This window comes from Silurus aristotelis (assembly GCF_946808225.1).
Source record: "Silurus aristotelis genome assembly, chromosome: 5".
NCBI lineage: Eukaryota > Metazoa > Chordata > Actinopteri > Siluriformes > Siluridae > Silurus > Silurus aristotelis.
The window spans coordinates 32858624-32876721 of NC_139578.1; the positions used below are offsets into that span (position 1 = coordinate 32858624).

Below are 18098 nucleotides of genomic sequence, written 5' to 3' on the forward strand. Positions count from 1 at the left end.
GACATGGTGAGGAGGTCAGCTAACCCTGAAGCCTAGCCTGAAGCTAGCTTGTCTCAGCCTGGGAAAGGGTTTGTTCTCCACTTCCAGACCAGTGAATACAAGCGGTACGACTGGATTACAGCCTCTGGGGGGCGCTGCAAATTATGAGTCTGCATCTCTGGGGAGTAGGTTGTGTTTTATATACATTTTTAATGTTTTTGTCATGTTATTAGACAAATATTGGTTCTGAACTGCTCCAGATGTTGTAGGTGCACAGTTGTGGTTGTAGTGTAGAGGTTTGGAGTCTTAACTGGGTTTGTTGCTTTAGTTAAATGGTTTTCACCTCCATATGTCAAGTCAAGTCAAGTCAAGTTTATTTGTATAGCGCTTTTCACAACAGACATTGTCTCAAAGCAGCTTTACAGAAAACAACAGTGAAGGTGAATGGTGTGCGTTTGTCCCTGATGAGCAGCCGTGGCGACAGTGGCAAGGAAAAACTCCCTTAGATGATATGAGGAAGAAACCTTGAGAGGAACCAGACTCAAAGGGGAACCCATCCTCATATGGGTGACATCAAAAGTTTGGTCATAAATCTTTCAACAATACAGAACAATTTGTGATCATCATAGATCTTATGTGAAATGTCTCTCTCTCTCGGTAATGCCATGTGTTGTTATATTGCATTTTTGTATTGTATTAATGGTTTCTATAATTGTGTTGTGATTGTGGTGGTATTAAGAGGTCGATTAAGTCAGGTACGTCCCCACTGAAGGCCCAGGTACCCAATGCACAGCCAGCATGAGATGCTGAACAAACTTTATCACTGTCCGATATCCTTATACACTCCCCTTGGTACCTTTCGCCCTTGCACCGATTTGGGAAGCACCTAATTTGACAAAACTCGACCCCCACAACTTGGTAAGGATTAAACTACCGTAATTTCCGGACTATAAAGCGCACCAATATATAAGCCGCACCCACTGAATTTTACAAATATTTTTATTTTGAACACAGTCTACACTGAAACTAATGAACTTTACACAGGCTTTAACAAAAGGAAAAATTCATAAATAAGCCGCTTCATTGTTTAAGCTGCGAGGTTCAAAACGTGGCAAAAAAGTAGCGGCATATAGTCCGAAAAATACGGTAGGCGATAAATGGACCACCATCACCACCACAGGGGCAGTAAAGAATTTGCATACACACACACACACACACTTAATCAATCCAAACTGTTAGTTTGCAAGATCTGTAAATTAACATGTAGAACTCTTAGAGCTGTAAGCTCTATAAGCGTAGACAAATCCATAATTCGAAATAATATATAATTTAGCATAACAATATAAGTGTCTCTGTTGTAGCTTACAGCAGTTTTACCTCCACAATATGCAGTTTTGTGTTTTCTGTATCTGTCAGTCAGTGCGTGATCGGGCGTCAGGTGACCACTGGTGGGACCCAAATGCAGGATGCAAGCGGAAGAGCAGTTGATGAGTCTTTAATGAGCACAAAGACCTTTTGAAAAACGATAAGCACTGACTAAGGAGCAAAATAGAGTAGGCACAACAAGTCCAAAAATACAGTCCATAACCACAAACATCGACAGGTAAACACCCTTGAGACACCCTTGAGATGGGACACGAGGAAGGGGGAGTGACAGCGGAGGACTCTGATTAGACCGCTTGAGGCGGACAGTCAGAGGGCACAGTGTCTTGAAAGTTGGGAAAGGTCTGATGAAATGTAAGGCAAGTGTGACAGTCTTGCCTGGGCAACCTCTCAATCAAATCCATGGAGCTGTACAGTGGAGACAGCATGTGATAAAAAGGGTTTCACTGATTCAGTAAGAGAACAAACCAACAGTTCTCTTAAATTCTTTTAAACTTTTTGATCGTATAGGATTTCAATTGTAAATATTAACAGTTTTAACATAGATGACACACTTTTAATAATTGTTAATCACAAATGAATGAAGATCCTCAATGAAATACAGAGTATATATTTTAACTCACAATCGAGGGAAACACCACCACCTAGCGGAAAACTTGAGCAACTCATTTTGAAGCGAACAATTCAGCAAACATTTAATAACATACCTGTACAATGGAGACAGCATGTGTGTAAATAGGATTTCACTGATTCAGTAAGAGGATAAACTATTTCTACATAAAACACAAGACAAAACACAAATGAATTACAATCAGGTCTTGTAGTACAAACACATCATAACTCAATATTGAGCGACTCACGCAACGCAGTCGACACGGTCACAATGAAGCAAATCTTTGTGTGTTTTAAACACTTATAAATGTTCATTCTCATACCGTGAAAACATGCAACTTACCCACAGCAATACTTTCTTTACTGTGCTGTGGGTGGTCCCTACTCCACATGCTAAATCACTACATACTGTGTAGTGTTGTTTGTTTGGACCAAAATTGCTTTACGTCATCATGGGCGTAAATCCCGGGGGGGACGGAGGGGACATGCCCCCCCATCCAAAAAAAAATTATTTAAAAAAATTGCACTCTCTATTATATGTATTCTCTATTATATGATAGGAAAAATATATTTTAAAAAATATATATGTATTTATACCTAAAATAATTGTTTAAGTAGAAAAAACACAACGCAAAAATTCCTTTAGAAACAGTTGAGGTGTCCCCCCCCCCCCCCCCTCCCTTCAGACTCATTCATAAATTAGTTGCGGCAAAAATGCTGATTAGCGATGTAATTTTCCATGAATCTGTTATATTAGTGATTAAAATATCACTTATCTAGTGAACGTTAGCTTGTGTACGATAGCTTGTAGCATAGCGCACTGACACTAACACACCAAAACCGTTTCCCATGCAGTGTTTTATTTGGGATGAATTGGTATAATGTTAACATTAACAAACAATTAGCATATTGTTTATCTGTGCATTTACTAAATGAGCACTGTGCTACGTCCGAACTGACCCCACTGTATTTTTTTTAAGTGTCTTAATCAATTTGTAAATAAAATGTTAAACCTTGTTTTTTTAATTCCTTGTTTTTATTGTTGTGATTTTTTTTTAATGATAGTTTTACTTTATTTATGTAAAGCAGTTTGATTTACCATTATAATTGACGCAGTCTCTGTGCTACAATAATAATGATAAAAACAACGTTTTTCACTGTGGGGACACGGTGTCTTTATACTGTAAGTACAATTTGACTGTATTATTTGTGTCCCCCTTCAAAAATTCCCCATAAGAAATTTTATATTCATTGTCCCCCCCCCTACTGTTAAATGGAATTTACGCCCATGTACGTCATGTTGTTCAGTGGAGCCTTATCTTTCCTAATAAACTGGAATTAGCAGCAGTGGAGGTGTTTTTGACTCGTTAACACTCGGCTGGTGTTTTTGCATAAAATAAATGACATCTTGCTGGTGATAAAAAACAAATATGCCTGGTAGAATATAGTGTTACAAAACAAATGAGACCACACACTAAAATACAAAAAATTTAATTAACAAAAAAGCAGTAATAGAGGCGGATCTCGGACTTGAGTCTACAATCCATAGGCAGGTGTCCAGGTGACGTTTATTCTGCACCACCTTTCATTTCAAACCTTTTATTTCCAGCCAGTAGCATTATGGAAACAAAATGTTTGATGGAAAATGTAGCCAATAAGTGCAGGATTCCAACAATATATGGGAGGTTGCAGTGACGCCCAAGGAAGTAATGCAGCTCTCAGTTCTGCTCAAAAGCTGTTTCCAGCTCGTGCTAACTGGGTTTTGTTTCCAAAAAAAAGAAAACAATGAAAAAATGGATGGTTAAAAAGTTGTTTTATCTGAGATTTACACAAAGCACCGATGTGGAAAATATTCTTGGGCGTGGAGTAACAACAGTGACTTGGAGATCTGCATGGAGATGCTGTTTTACATCTGTAAGTTACAATTTATCTCCCTTTACAGTTTTATAAAAATTTTATAGGATTTATTACCTGTTTGTTTTTATAAGAGAAATGTTTGAAAACTAAGTGTGTATGAGTGTGTATTGTTGGGATTGAAATGGTCAGACATCAATATGGATGCCAACTCAATATCAAAAGCCAAACATGCATAACAATAACCTTTAATGGTCAGCCATTAATTTCAATGCAGACTGTATGAATAGAGTATGAATGACCACCTGAGTTAAGCAGGTGTCCCTTAAACAGGGGGAGGGAGATAAGGATCAGACACAATGGACAGTGAAGCTCAAAGTGTCTTATTTTTAACAATATTTAAATTGTGTATGTGGCCCAGTTTTAGCAGGAACTGTTAACATTTAAAGTTAGGTAGGGCATTTTCAGCTGTGAGTCCCAAAATCTTTGCCGAAGGCTAACAGGTTAAACCCACTAGTGGAAGCTCCAAGTCACTACAGGAATCAGGGGGTCAATATTTTTTGTGTAGGACCTGATGACCTTCTAAACCAAAATCATGCCTAAGTATGAGGCATCACATGATCTGATCATGATCCTCACCTAAAAGATTCAGAAGTCCAACCACTTCTCTTCCTGGTTAGGAAGTGGGTATGGGGAGGTGACTGATCTGTGTTTCTCTTTTAGGAACTTGAGCTGCGTCAACAATGCTTTGGGAACTCTTCTAAATTGTCCATGCTCTGAATCACGTGTGTAATTTGTCAAATTAAAAAGCGCGGCATAACTGGTGGTATGACGTCATGACCAGGAAGGTATAAAATTACATGGAGTGAAGCCGGCATTATCTTCTCTTAGTTCATTAAGCGCACCATGTGTCTTTTTTGTCCATTGTATGTCTGAAAAAAAGAAAAAAATGCTTGTCCCTTTCTCCTGCCTCACCTGTCTGGTCCTGCTCTTGGTCGAAAGCTTCGGAAGCACACCTCTCGGTGGGTTATTCCTCTTTTGATGACAGCCTTCAGCTTCACCTCTCTTCCTCTGTTGGGGGGCAGGGGGATGGCTGTGCTCTGCAAGCCAGAGTTCAAGGAGCGTATGGAGGTTGTGACTCGTGCCACAGCCAAGCTAGATTTAAATTGAGCAGAAAGCTGCCCTGTCCAGTAAGCTTGACCTACTTCGCAACCTCTGCATCAGGATAGGCTTTTTTTCCTGGACCTGCACACCGAGATGTTCAGGTCTTGGGCTAAGCTGTATTGGCCCACCTCTTTGGTTCTAAATCCACGTTGTATTCCAACGACTGAAAGAGTGTGGTTACGGGTTGGTGCTCTGGGTTGAAGAAACACTAGCCAGCTATCGCTCCCCGGGTGTTGCATCAACCCTTAAGACCAAGACGCTGCCCACCAAGCACCTTCATAATATGTTGGCACTGGTGGGTAAGGCTTACGCCTTAGCAGGTCAACCCGCTGCATGCCTGCACACTATGTCAGTGTTACAGGTGTACCAGGCTGACCTGCAGCGCGAGCTATCAAGGGGGGCACCTTTGGAAGCCAGGAGGTCTACAAGCTCCACCATACAACGGATTTGGTTCTTAGAGCCACCAAAGAGACCGCTGTGGTCGTTGGGCGGTCTATGGCCACCCTAGACTCCACATATAGAGAGGCACATATGGCTCAACCTGTCAGATCTTTCCGACAGGGAAGGGTGGTGCTGCTTGACGCTAGTGCTGACTGGCCTTTTCAGTGATTTCGTAAATATGGTTGTCAAGAGGTTTCAAGATGCCAAAAAAACAGTCGGCAGCATTCCAGCAGTTCCTCCTACATTGCTCTCATGGGGCTGCGGGAGCAGGAACAAGAACAGGCTGGGTGGCAAGTGTAATCTCAGGGTCAAGGAATCCAGTGAGATAATCTGGCCCGGAGTAAAAGTTTTTCTGTCTTTAAATATGAGTGGTGTGGGAAAACCAGCAATATCGGGTTCTTCCACTTGGCTTTGCCCTCTTGTCCAACAACTACAAAAGGCTTTCCCCTGCCCGCATTGTGGCCATTCTTATGGCCATCAGAAAGGTCAGAGAAGGACAGCCTCTCACTGCCAAGCAGTTCCAGGAACTGCTAAGGCTCATAGAAGCTGTGTCAAGTGGTATTCCACATGGCCTGCTGTACATAAAACCCCTTTGTTGGTGGCTCAGGATCCATGGGTTCTCATGGAAGGGCAATCCCCTCCATAAAATCATGTTTGAAGAGATCCTGGGTTCCTATCTCAAGGCTTCATGCTGGGAGTCCCCGATGGTCGCAAAACACTAAAGACGGATGTGTCCCTCACGGAGTGGGGAGTGATCATGAGCGGTCACTCTGCCCAAGGTCTATAGGAAGGGCCTTATTTACTTTGGCACATCAACTTTATAGAGATGCTGGACGTGTATCTAGCACTAAAGCATTTCCTTCTATACCCCAGAGATCACCACGTGCTGATTCGTACGGACAACACCGTGGTGGTCTACTACATCAACCATTAGGGAGGTCTGTGCTTGCGCCCACTGTACAGGCTGGCGCAAGAGATCCTCCTGTGGGCCTAGGGGAAGCTTCTATCACTGAGAGCAGTTCACATACCGGGTCGTTTGATATCCTTAATCTGTATTCTAATGAACAAGTATTAGAACTTGTTTATTGATGGAGACTTTAAATTATTTTGTAAGTCACTCTGGATATGGGCATCTGCCCAAATTCTGTAAATGCTGTTATGCTGTTTTTGCTGTAGATTTCATCATTTTTGAATATTTGTTTTTTATTTCTGGACTTTCAGTTTCATGTTTCGAAAGGTTGATACAACAAAATAACCATAGAATTGCAAAACACACTATCATGGGTCTACAGTTAAGGCTCTGGTTTACAGATCAGAAGGTTTGTTTTTTTTTAAACCCCAGCACCATCAAGCTGCCACTGTTGGGCACTTGAGCAAGGCACTTAATCCTTTTTTTCTTCATGGGTGGTGTATTACGAAAGACCCTGTGCTCTGACTTCAACTTCTAAACAAGCTGGAGTAATCAAGTAATTTCATGGTGCTTTGGTGGATATTTGGCAAATAAAGCCTCCTTTCATGAATCAGCAACACACACACACACACACACACACACACACACACACACACACACACACACACACACACACACACACACACACACACACACACACTGGAAATTGACATTTCTGTTTTTGTTTTTAGTCTTTTAGGCTCAAGCCATTAGAGTGAACTCTCTGGATATTTGAATGCTGATGTAATGGAGCCTGCTGAAGACACTGAAGATGCTGTTCACAAGCAGTAAGCTGGGTGAAGAAGTTTATTGTAGTTACACAAATATTATTAAAAAAAGGTAGAAACATAACAGTATATACACAACACAATGTATAAATACAAAAGAAGAAAAAAGAGACCAGGAATAAGTAGTTACACTATCACATATATTGCATGATTTTAAATTATTGGTTTGTTGAATTTATGTTTCTTACAAAATCTTTGTATTTGTTGTTATTGCAGGTAAACTGTAAAAACAGTGTATATTTTGGTGACTGGTTTTACTGAGAGCAGCTCTAATTGTAAAGTCTAATAGCGGCTAGACTATTAGATTTTACAATCAGAGCTGTCTCGCTCCTTCAGGCACTTAGGCTGTAACAGTCTGTCACTAAAGGAGCTGCTCAGAGATTAAACTGTTTCATGCAGAGGGTGAGAGAGGTCTGCAGTAATAATGATAGTTTTGCTACCATCCTTCTTCTTCCACCTCCTGTAAAGTGTCCAGTCTCTTTCTGTCTGCTGTAGAGATGCTGCTGCACCAGATGACCACACCATAGAAGATGGCTGAGGCCACCACAGAGTCAAAAAAGGTCTTCAGTAGCTCTCCCTGCACTCCAAAAGACCTTAGTCTCCTCAGTCTTTGCTGTTCAGGTGAACTCCCAGGTATTTGTAAGAGTCCACTCTCACAATGTCCTTTCCCTGAATGTTTACTGGTAATAATGACATTTGAACAATGGCAGATTCATCAGAGAACTTCTGCAGGTAACAGGTTGTTGAGCTGAACATGAAGTCTGCAGTGTAGACGGTGAAGAGAAACAGGGCTAGAACCATTCTCTACAGGGCTCCAGTGTTGCAGACAACCATGTCAGACACACTGTCATGAGTCTGACATGCTTGTGGTCGGTCTATGAGGTAATCCAGTATCCAGATAGACAGATGATGGTCCACTACCATGTACACCATCTAATTCCTCAGGTTTGATGTTGTTAAAAGCACTAGAGAAGTAAAAAAAACATGACTATCACTGTGCTAGCCCTTTCCAGGTGTAAAATAGCCCAATTTGAGATTGAGATGGCGCTCTGACCCCAAACATGTATAACAATGGCCTTTAATAGTCAGCCTGTATGCATGGGCACCTGAGTCTAGCAAGTAGCTCTCAAACAGGGAGAGGGAGAAAAGGATCAGATGTAGTCTCAGAAAAATGTTTGTAGGAATCTTATTTGTCATGAAAATCTTCTTAACAAATTTGAAATATAAACTCATGAGACATGTGGCTTTCAATCCAGTACTTTTCTGGATTGCTGCAGGACTGATTTCATGTATTTATGTATGAAATAAAAAATAATGTTCAATACAAGAAATTTACCCAGTCATTAGGGTTGCACAAGCCAAGGCACTCTTAGTGCCGGTCCCAAGCCCGGATAAATGGGGAGGGTTGCGTTAGGAAGGGCATCCAGTGTAAAACATGTGCCAAATGAAATATGCTCCATTGAATATGATGTTTGCGGATGATATTGTGATTTGTGGTGAGAGTAGAGAGCAGGTGGAGAAGATCCTGGAGAGGTGGGAGACATGCTGGAGAGATGGGGAATGAAAGTCAGTAGGAGTAATACAGAGTACATGTGTGTGAATGAGAGGGAGGGCAGTGGAGGGGTGTGGTTGCACAGAGAAGAGGTGGAGAAGGTGGAGGAGTTTAGGTACCTGGGGTCAACAGTGCAAAGTAATGGAGAGTGTGTTAGGGAAGTGAAGAAAAGAGTGCAGGCAGGGTGGAGTGGGTGGAGAAGAGTGATAGCAGGAGTAATTTGTGAGAGAAGAGTATCTGTGAGAGTGAAAGGGAAAAGTTTATAGGACTGTGGTGAGACCTGAGATGTTTGGTTTAGAGACAGTGGCATTGAGTAAAAGACAGGAGGTGGAGCTGGAGGTAGCAGAGCTGGAGGTACCAGAGCTCCCCCTGCCACGCCTTCTTCTGTCGCTGTCAGGGATTCACCCTGCCACGCCTCCCTCGGTAGCTGTCAGGGATTTTCCATGCCACGCCCACCTCGATAGCTGTCAGGGATTCACCCTGCCACGCCCCCTCGGTAGCTGTCAGGGATTCACCCTGCCTGCCTCCCTCGATAGCTGTCAGGGATTCACCCTGCCACGCCCCCCTCGTTAGCTGTCAGGGATTCACCCTGCCATGCCCCCCTCGGTAGCTGTCAGGGATTCACCCTGCCACGCCCACCTCGGTAACAGTCACGGTGCCTCGTTATGCCGTGCCGGCCTTAAATGCTATATATAAAGACTATATAAACTCGTGTTCTCGAGTCACAGGCTGTCGGTTCTTAAATGTTTTGCTGGTCATCCTTTGTTTCCACGACCGCCAGCCTTCCCGCTGGTTCTGTCTCCAGACTCTGTTCCGGGTGGATTACTCTTTGCCGTTGGAGTTGTACTTTCGTTTCAGGTGTTGCTTTCAGTTGGGCATTTCCTTTCATTGTGGATTACGCGTCTCGAGCGGATATTCTTTGTTTGTTTCTGGCCACGGCAACTGTGAGTGTTTTTGGTTGAACTGATTAAATAAAGACTATGATTGAGTTACTTCCGCTTCCACGTTGTCAGCCTGACAGTAAGGGAGGTGAGATTGAGATGGTTTGGACATGTGCAGAGGAGGGACATGGGGTATATCAGTAGGAGAATGCTGAAGATGGAGCCATCAGGAAGGAGGAAAAGAGGAAGGCCAAGTAGGGGGTTTATAGATGTAGAGAGGGAAGACATGCAGGTAGTTGGTTTGAAAGAGGCAGATGTAGAGGACAGGGGGGTATGGAGACGAATGATCCGCTGTGGCGACCCCTAATGGAAGAAGCCGAAAGAAGAAGTTCAATGCAGGAAATGTATACCCATGGCACTTCATCTATAACTTAATATCTTTTTTAGCAATATCAACTTTGAATAATTGACAGTTAAGCTCAAAGTGTCTTCTTTCCAAATTATTTAAATTGAGGGTTAACCTGTTAGCCTCCATCACTGCTTTTGGGACTCATTTACGCTATTGTTATACATGTTTGGTTATTGATATTGATTTGGCATTCATATTGATGGCAAAGTAGCCAGACAAGCTATTGTTTTACAGTCACGGCCATTCATATTGATGTCCGGCTGTTTGATTTCCAACAGAACAGACAAAACAGACAATAAAATGTATACCATCGTATAAAACTGTAAAGGGAGATATATTGCAACTTACAGATGTAAAAATAGGCTCAGATTTTTCATCTCCATGCAGATCTCTAAGTCGCTTTTGTTCCTCCACCCCAAGAATATTTTTATCATTGCTGCTTTGTGCATATCTCTGATAAAACAACTTATTTGACTGTCCATTTTTTTTTTTTTTTTCAAAGGAAGAGAGGCAGAGCTGAATGCTCTAATAGCAAGGGGAGGAAACCGTCGAAAGGCGTGCTTCCAAAACTTTTGACAGAATGCTGGACCCGGCTGCGAGTCTCAGGTCCTCAAACGCCCCTTTGCCCCTTTGTGGGGCCCGCCGGGGTCGTCGCACCTCATCGTTGGACAGATTACACACGTGATTCAGAGCGTAGACAACGCGGAAGCATTCCCAAAGAGTTGCTGGCGCAGTTCGAGAGAGAGTTCTCAGAACAGTTCGAATGGTTGAGTCACAGAGACCACAATGTATTTCCAGACCACAGTGTCAGAAGTAATTTTAATTGCACCACATGAGGGCGCCACTGCTCAGGAGCAGAAACACATTTCAGTTTGTTTGTAGTGAGGCAGTAAATATGACTAATGCAGCTCACTAATGTAAAACTAATTTTATTAACTCTGATTCTGATTCTCACATCTATGATGATGTGTGTTTGACATTTTCTGTATTAACCAGATCCCCTTTATACAGAGTCACTGATCTCTCATTTATCACAACCTTCTGATTAGAAATCCAACCACTGACTTACTACTTCCTGGTTGTGAAGGGGGGATGGGGAGGTGATGTGTGTTTCAGATGGACATCATTTATTATTTCATTGACTCTCAAATGAAGCTTGAATGAATCCAACCTAAACACCACATGTGACTTTATATATGTGATTTATTTTATATATATTATATAGACGTCCACTTACACAACCTTCACTGTGTCTACATTAATACACAGAAATAAACAATACACAATCTTCTTCTTCTTCTTTCGGCTGCTCCCATTAGGGGTCGCCACAGCGGATCATCCGTCTCCATACCACCCTGTCCTCTATATCTGCCTCTTTTACACCAACTACCTGCATGTCTTCCCTCACCACATCCATGAACCTCCTCCTTGGCCTTCCTCTTTTCCTCCTACCTGGTGGCTCCATCTTCAGCATTTTTCTACCAATATAATTCATGTCCCTTCTCTGCACATGTCCAAACCATCTCAATCTCGCCTCCCTCACCTTGTCACCAAAACATCCTACATGTGCTGTCCCTCTAATAAACTCATTTCTAATCTTGTCCATCCTCGTCACTCCCAACGAAAACCTCAACATCTTCAGCTCTGCTACCTCCAGCTCCACCTCCTGTCTTTTACTCAATGCCACTGTCTCTAATCCATACAACATCGCAGGTCTCACCACAGTCCTATAAACTTTCCCTTTCATTCTTGCAGATACTCTTCTATCACAAATCACTCCTGTCACTCTTCTCCACCCACTCCACCCTGCCTGCACTCTTTTCTTTACTTCCCTAACACACTCTCCATTACTTTGCACTGTTGACCCCAGGTACTTGAACTCCTCCACCTTCTCCACCTCTTCTCCCTGCAACCGCATCACTCCACTGCCCTCCCTCTCATTCACACACATGTACTCTGTCTTACACCTACTGACTTTCATTCCCCTTCTCTCCAGCGCATATCTCCACCTCTCCAGGCTCTTCTCAACCTGCTCTCTACTCTCACCACAAATCACAATATCATCTGCAAACATCATAGTCCAGGGAGACTCCTGTCTGACCTCGTCCGTCAACCTGTCCATCACCACTGCAAACAGGAAAGGGCTCAGGGCCGATCCTTGATGCAGTCCAACCTTCACCCTGAACCAGTCTGTCGTACCTACTGCACACTTTACTGCCGTCACACTGTCCTCATACATGTCCTGCACCACCCTCACATACTTCTCTGACACACCTGACTTCCTCATACAATACCACAACTCCTCTCTCGGCACCCTGTCGTACGCTTTCTCTAAATCCACAAATACACAATGCAGCTCCTTTTGTCCTTCTCTATACTTCTCCATCAACATCCTTAAAGCAAATAAGGCATCTGTGGTGCTCTTCCTCGGCATGAAACCATACTGTTGCTCACAGATGGTCACCTCTTCTCTCAACCTGGCTTCCACTACTCTTTCCCATAACTTCATGGTGTGACTGATCAACTTAATTCCCCTGTAGTTACTGCAGGTCTGCACATCTCCCTTATGCTTAAAGATCGGTACCAGCACACTCCTTCTCCATTCCTCAGGCATCCTCTCCCCTTCCAGAATCCTGTTAAACAATCTGGTTAAAAACTCCACTGCCATCTCTCCTAAACATCTCCACGCTTCTACCGGTATGTCATCTGGTCCAACCGACTTTCCATTCTTCATCCTCTTAATCGCTGCTCTCACTTCCTCCTTACTAATCCTATCTACATCCTGCTTTACTAACTCCACATCCTCCAACCTTCTCTCTCTCTGATTTTCCTCATTCATCAGCTGCTCAAAATACTCCCTCCATCTTCTCAACACACTCTCCTCACTAGTCAACACATTTCCCTCTCCATCCTTTATTGCTCTAACTTGCAGTACATCCTTCCCAGCTCGGTCCCTCTGCTTGGCCAATCGGTATAAATCCTTTTCTCCTTCCTTAGTGTCCAACCTCTTATACAGTTCCTCATATGCCTTTTCCTTGGCTTTCGCCACATCCCTTTTAACCTGCTGCCGCATCTCCTTGTACTCCTGCCTACTTTTCTCATCACTCTGTCGATCCCACTTCTGTTTTGCCAACCTCTTCCCCCTAATGCTCTCCTGCACTTCCTCATTCCACCACCACGTCTCCTTGTCTTGCTTTCTATTTCCAGATGTCACACCAAGTACTTTTCTAGCTGCCTCCCTCATCACTCCTGCAGTAGTTGCCCAATCATCCGGCACCTCTTCACCTCCACCGAGCCCCTGTCTGACCTCTTCCCTGAACCTCACACTACACTCTTCCTCCTTTAGTTTCCACCATCTTATTCTTCTTTCAAACCTTACTTTCCTCCTCTTCTTCTTCGCCTCCAAAACCATCCTACAGACCACCATCCGATGCTGTCTAGCTACACTGTCCCCCGCCAACACCTTACAGTCTCCAATCTCCTTCAGGTTGCATCTCCTACACAGAAGATAATCCACCTGTGTGCACCTTCCTCCACTCTTATACGTCACCCTATGATCCTCCTTCTTCTTAAAATACGTGTTCACCACTGCCATTTCCATCCTTTTAGCAAAATCTACCACCATCTGACCTTCCACATTCCTCTCCTTAAAACCATACCTACCCATCACCTCCTCATCACCTCTGTTCCCTTCACCTACATGCCCATTAAAGTCTGCCCCAATCACCAATCGTTCTTTCCTAGGTACACCATCTACCACTTCATCTAATTCACTCCAGAATCTTTCTTTCTCCTCCATCTCACAGCCAACTTGTGGAGCATAGGCACTGATGACATTTATCATCATCCCTTCAACTTCCACCTTCACGATCATCACCCTATCAGAAACTCTCTTCACCTCCACTACACTCTTACTGTACGCTTCCTTCAGAATCACCCCTACACCATTTCTCTTCCCATCCACACCATGATAAAACAGTTTAAACCCACCTCCAATGTTCCTGGCCTTACTCCCTTTCCACTTGGTCTCCTGAACACACAACACATCTACCTTTCTCCTCTCCATCATATCAGCTATCTCTCTTCCTTTACCCGTCATAGTACCAACATTTAAAGTACCAACCCGAACCTCTACTCTCCTACACTGCTCCTTTTCCTGCCGTCTCTGTAGACGCCTTCCTCCTCTCCTTCTCCTCCTTCGGCCAACAGTAGCCCAATTTCCACTGGTACCCTGTCGGCTAACGATACCTGTGGCGGTCGTTGTTAACCCGGGCCTCGACCGATCCGGTATGAAATTCTCATTTGTGATCCGCATATTTGATTTGGCACATGTTTTACGCTGGATGCCCTTCCTAACGCAACCCTCCCCATTTACCCGGGCTTGGGACCGGCACTAAGAGTACACTGGCGTGTGCCCCCCTAATGGCTGGGTTAAATAAACAATACACAATAACATCTTATAATACAGTCATTATTTATTGATTTTAATTATTTTACAGGTTTTTGTTGAATATAATCAAAGTCTTTTACTGTATTGGTGCCTGATTAGAAACTCACATTAATTATAGAATGAACAAAAAGAGGAAAAAGAAAAGACGGCAGGAAGTATTACTGAGAAGATTTACTAGATGTATTATTTATATATATCTGTGTGTCTGCAGAGTCGAAGAATAAATCAGATAAATGATCCTGGGCTCAATTTATGATTTAATATAAAATGTAAAAAAGATTCTTCCTGCTGAACTACAGAAAAAGTGAATTCTGTATGAATATGAAATGAATTTAAACACTCATTTGAGATTGGATCAGTTTTTTATACAGGATCTGGTCAATTGTTTCTATGCATTTCTGCACCCACTCGAGTTCAGGATCTACACACACCTGATGGTTGTCCTTCAGGGTGAAGCTGCAGATTAGAGAGAAGATGTACATCAGTGTAGAACTGCAATAAAATCAGAAAATCTCACACACACACACTCCAAACCTCCACCATTATATACAGTTATATTATATTACACACAATTATACAATAATAATGCACATGAAAATGATCACTTTTTATTATTATTCATTACAATCAATAAAAAGAACAATGAGGAGGTGAAAACTTACATGACTCCAGATTTTGTACACTGACGGTCTGTTACTTTATACCCTGTAATGACTCTGATAGGGATTGGAGTTCTCTGGTATCTGAAGCAGCATGAGTCTGGTACATTTCCATCTGTAAGAAAACATTTCCACATTCAGTTCTGTGATTAAATGTTCAATAATTAGATTAAAAAAAACACTTTTATATTTAGTATAAAATGCAGGACTGATGTATCTGTTAAACTGTTTGTGAATCCTGGATCCTGATTGGTTGCCAGGTGTTGATTAATTCTGTAGAACAGCAGCTCTGACAGTAGTGCAGGTTTATACTGTATTAATGCTCTCGTTCTGATACGTTTCTATAGCAACAGTGTAATCACTAGGATGTGTAAAGCAGACGCTCCACATACACGCATTAGAAACGTGTATCATTGACATGGTGAAGTCCTGCAGAATTTTTTATTTTAACAATGATGGAAGGAGTCTACAGTGTCTCTATCACTGCAATTTGATTTTCGACTTTTACATTTTTCTTTGTTATGTACAATATTATGTAATCAACCACTCCCTCACTCAGAATTTCATTAAAAAAATAGTAAACAATTTGAACTATAACTTACTCTGGGCTGTTGACATGTGAAAATGCTTGTGTATGTGTGTGTGTGTGTGTGTGTGTGTGTGTGTGTGTGTGTGTGTGTGTGTGTGTGTGTGTGTGTGTGAGAAAGAAAGTTTCACTGTGAGTAAGAGGCCAAAATAAATAACAGGAAGCTCATTTGCTGGTCTCGTCTAAAATAAGAAAGAACTGAAAGTTTAATTAAATTATGTCACACAACATCTGCACACATCAGTGCAAATGTCCTGCCAAAAGAAATGGAATGTTAGAAGGTATATTGTTTATTTTTATAGTACTCAAGTACCCAGTCATCAGATTATGGTGAGCTGGACACAACAATTTCTTGCAGTTTCTTGGGACCATCAACTGAGTCGTCTTTGCTTGTGTGAGTGTCCTGCATCCCTCAATACAGTTTGTCTCTAAAAATAGCAATATAGGTGTAGGAGAGCACAACATTTTCCTGGATACGCTGATCATCAATTTTTTTCTTCATCAATTAGTCTTAATCTCTTAGACTTCCTTAGAAAATCCTCGAAGGGAATTCCCCGATTGAGGGAGGGGGAAGGAACAGTTTTTGGGAGGCGACCATATTGATCTTGAGCCGCCATATCAACCATGACGACCTCCCGAGCCAAGATCATACCTTAGGCTGACCAAAGGGCCTCACTTCACCTTATCATGCCAGTGACCAAAAAGGAGGTCTGTCCAAGATCATGCCTGAGGTTAACCTTTCCTGCATAGATTCCTTAAGAGAGGTGGCCAATCACAAAGACTTCTAATTCAGGGCCAATGAAGTGACCAACCATGCAGTGCCTCAGTCTGAGTCCAGTGAGGCTACCTTCCAAACACATCTGACTAGGAGGCCACATTTAAAGGCATGGAATCCCACAACCTGGATTTAAAACTGATCCTCATTGTAAGATCTTCCTAGAGTTCTCAGAAAAGTTTGAATGGTTAAGACACAGAGACCATACTGTATTTCAAGATCAGTGTCAGAAGTCATTTTTATTATAAGAAGCACCACTTGTGGGCACCACTGCTCAGGAGCAGACACACATTTAGGTAATGTAAATTCAGTCTATTTGTAGTGAGGCAGTAAATATGACTCATGCAGACCACTAATGTTTCGATTATTTCAGATCCCAAATAATTTGGTGACTTCCAATAGTTTGGTGGTGCTGGGATTTGAACACATAATCTCCTGATGAGAAGTCCAACCACTGAGCTACTACTTCCAGGTTGGGAAGGGGATAGGGCAGCACCTGATGCCCCAATCTCACCCTCGCCAGGCGGGCCAGGGCACTTCGAGGAGGGTCTCGCCATCCATCGAGGGTCAAAGAAGGAGGCTCAGAAGAGGGAAGACTTGGACAGGCCCGCAGCACCAAGGATTAGGGGAAGGTCGGGAAGGACATGAGGCAGATCGACACCCACCGAGTAGGCCTGGAGCGGAGCGACACACTCTGCGGAGATCTGGAGCAGAGCAACGCACTGAGAGGTGGAGCAACAGAGCAAATCCCTTTTCGGAGATCAGAAGCAGAGCGACGCCCTCGGCAGAGGTCAGAGGCTGAGCAACACCCCCAGTGGGACTCACGAACTGAGTGGAACCTCCAGCTAGCTGCCCTGTGAGGCGAATATGAAATCTGATTGGTTAAAGAAACAGAGCTATTTATTAGGGAGACTACAGTAAAAGACCAGCACTATAGACATTGAATGCCCTGGGCAGATAAGATTAACATGGCAGGACAATGAGGCTGAAATCTGATCTAACATCCAACATCCACATACACGTACTGGAAGCAGTGCAGCCAAAAGAAAATGCTACGAAATGAAGAGAATAAACTGTGGGCAGTAAATTAATGAAATTTCATGGAACAAATATTAGAATTTAGGTTGTACATGTAGTTCAGTACTTCAACTTTGTTGGCCCTGACCACCTGCCACTGATGTGTGTATGTGTGTGTATGTATGTATATATATATATATATATATATATATATATATATATATATATATATATATATATATATATATATATAGGAAAATAAGTATTTGAACAACCTGCTATTTTGCAAGTTCTCCCACTTAGAAATCATGGAGGGGTCTGAAATTGTTATCGTAGGTGCATGTCCACTGTGAGAGACATAATCTAAAAAAAAAAATCCAGAAATCACAATATATGATTTTTTACCTATTTATTCGTATGATTCAGCTGCAAATAAGTATTTGAACACCTGTCTACTGTCTATCAGCTAGAATTCTGACCCTCAAAGACCTGTTAGTCTGCCTTTAAAATGTCCACCGTCACTACATTCATTATCCTAAATTAGATGCACCTGTTTGAGGTCGTTAGCTGCATAAAGACACCTGTCCACCCCATACAAT

General features: G+C 42.5%; 1 long non-coding RNA gene across 1 annotated transcript in view; it reads right to left on the reverse strand.

Moving 5' to 3' along the window:
- The window catches only part of LOC310725933, a 77599-nt gene that overhangs the window by 4188 nt on the left and 55313 nt on the right, over positions 1–18098 (reverse strand). Inside the window, exon 2 of the long non-coding RNA XR_014533567.1 lies at positions 15125–15236. This is a non-coding gene — a long non-coding RNA (uncharacterized lncRNA). The remainder of the gene's footprint in view (positions 1–15124; positions 15237–18098) is intronic.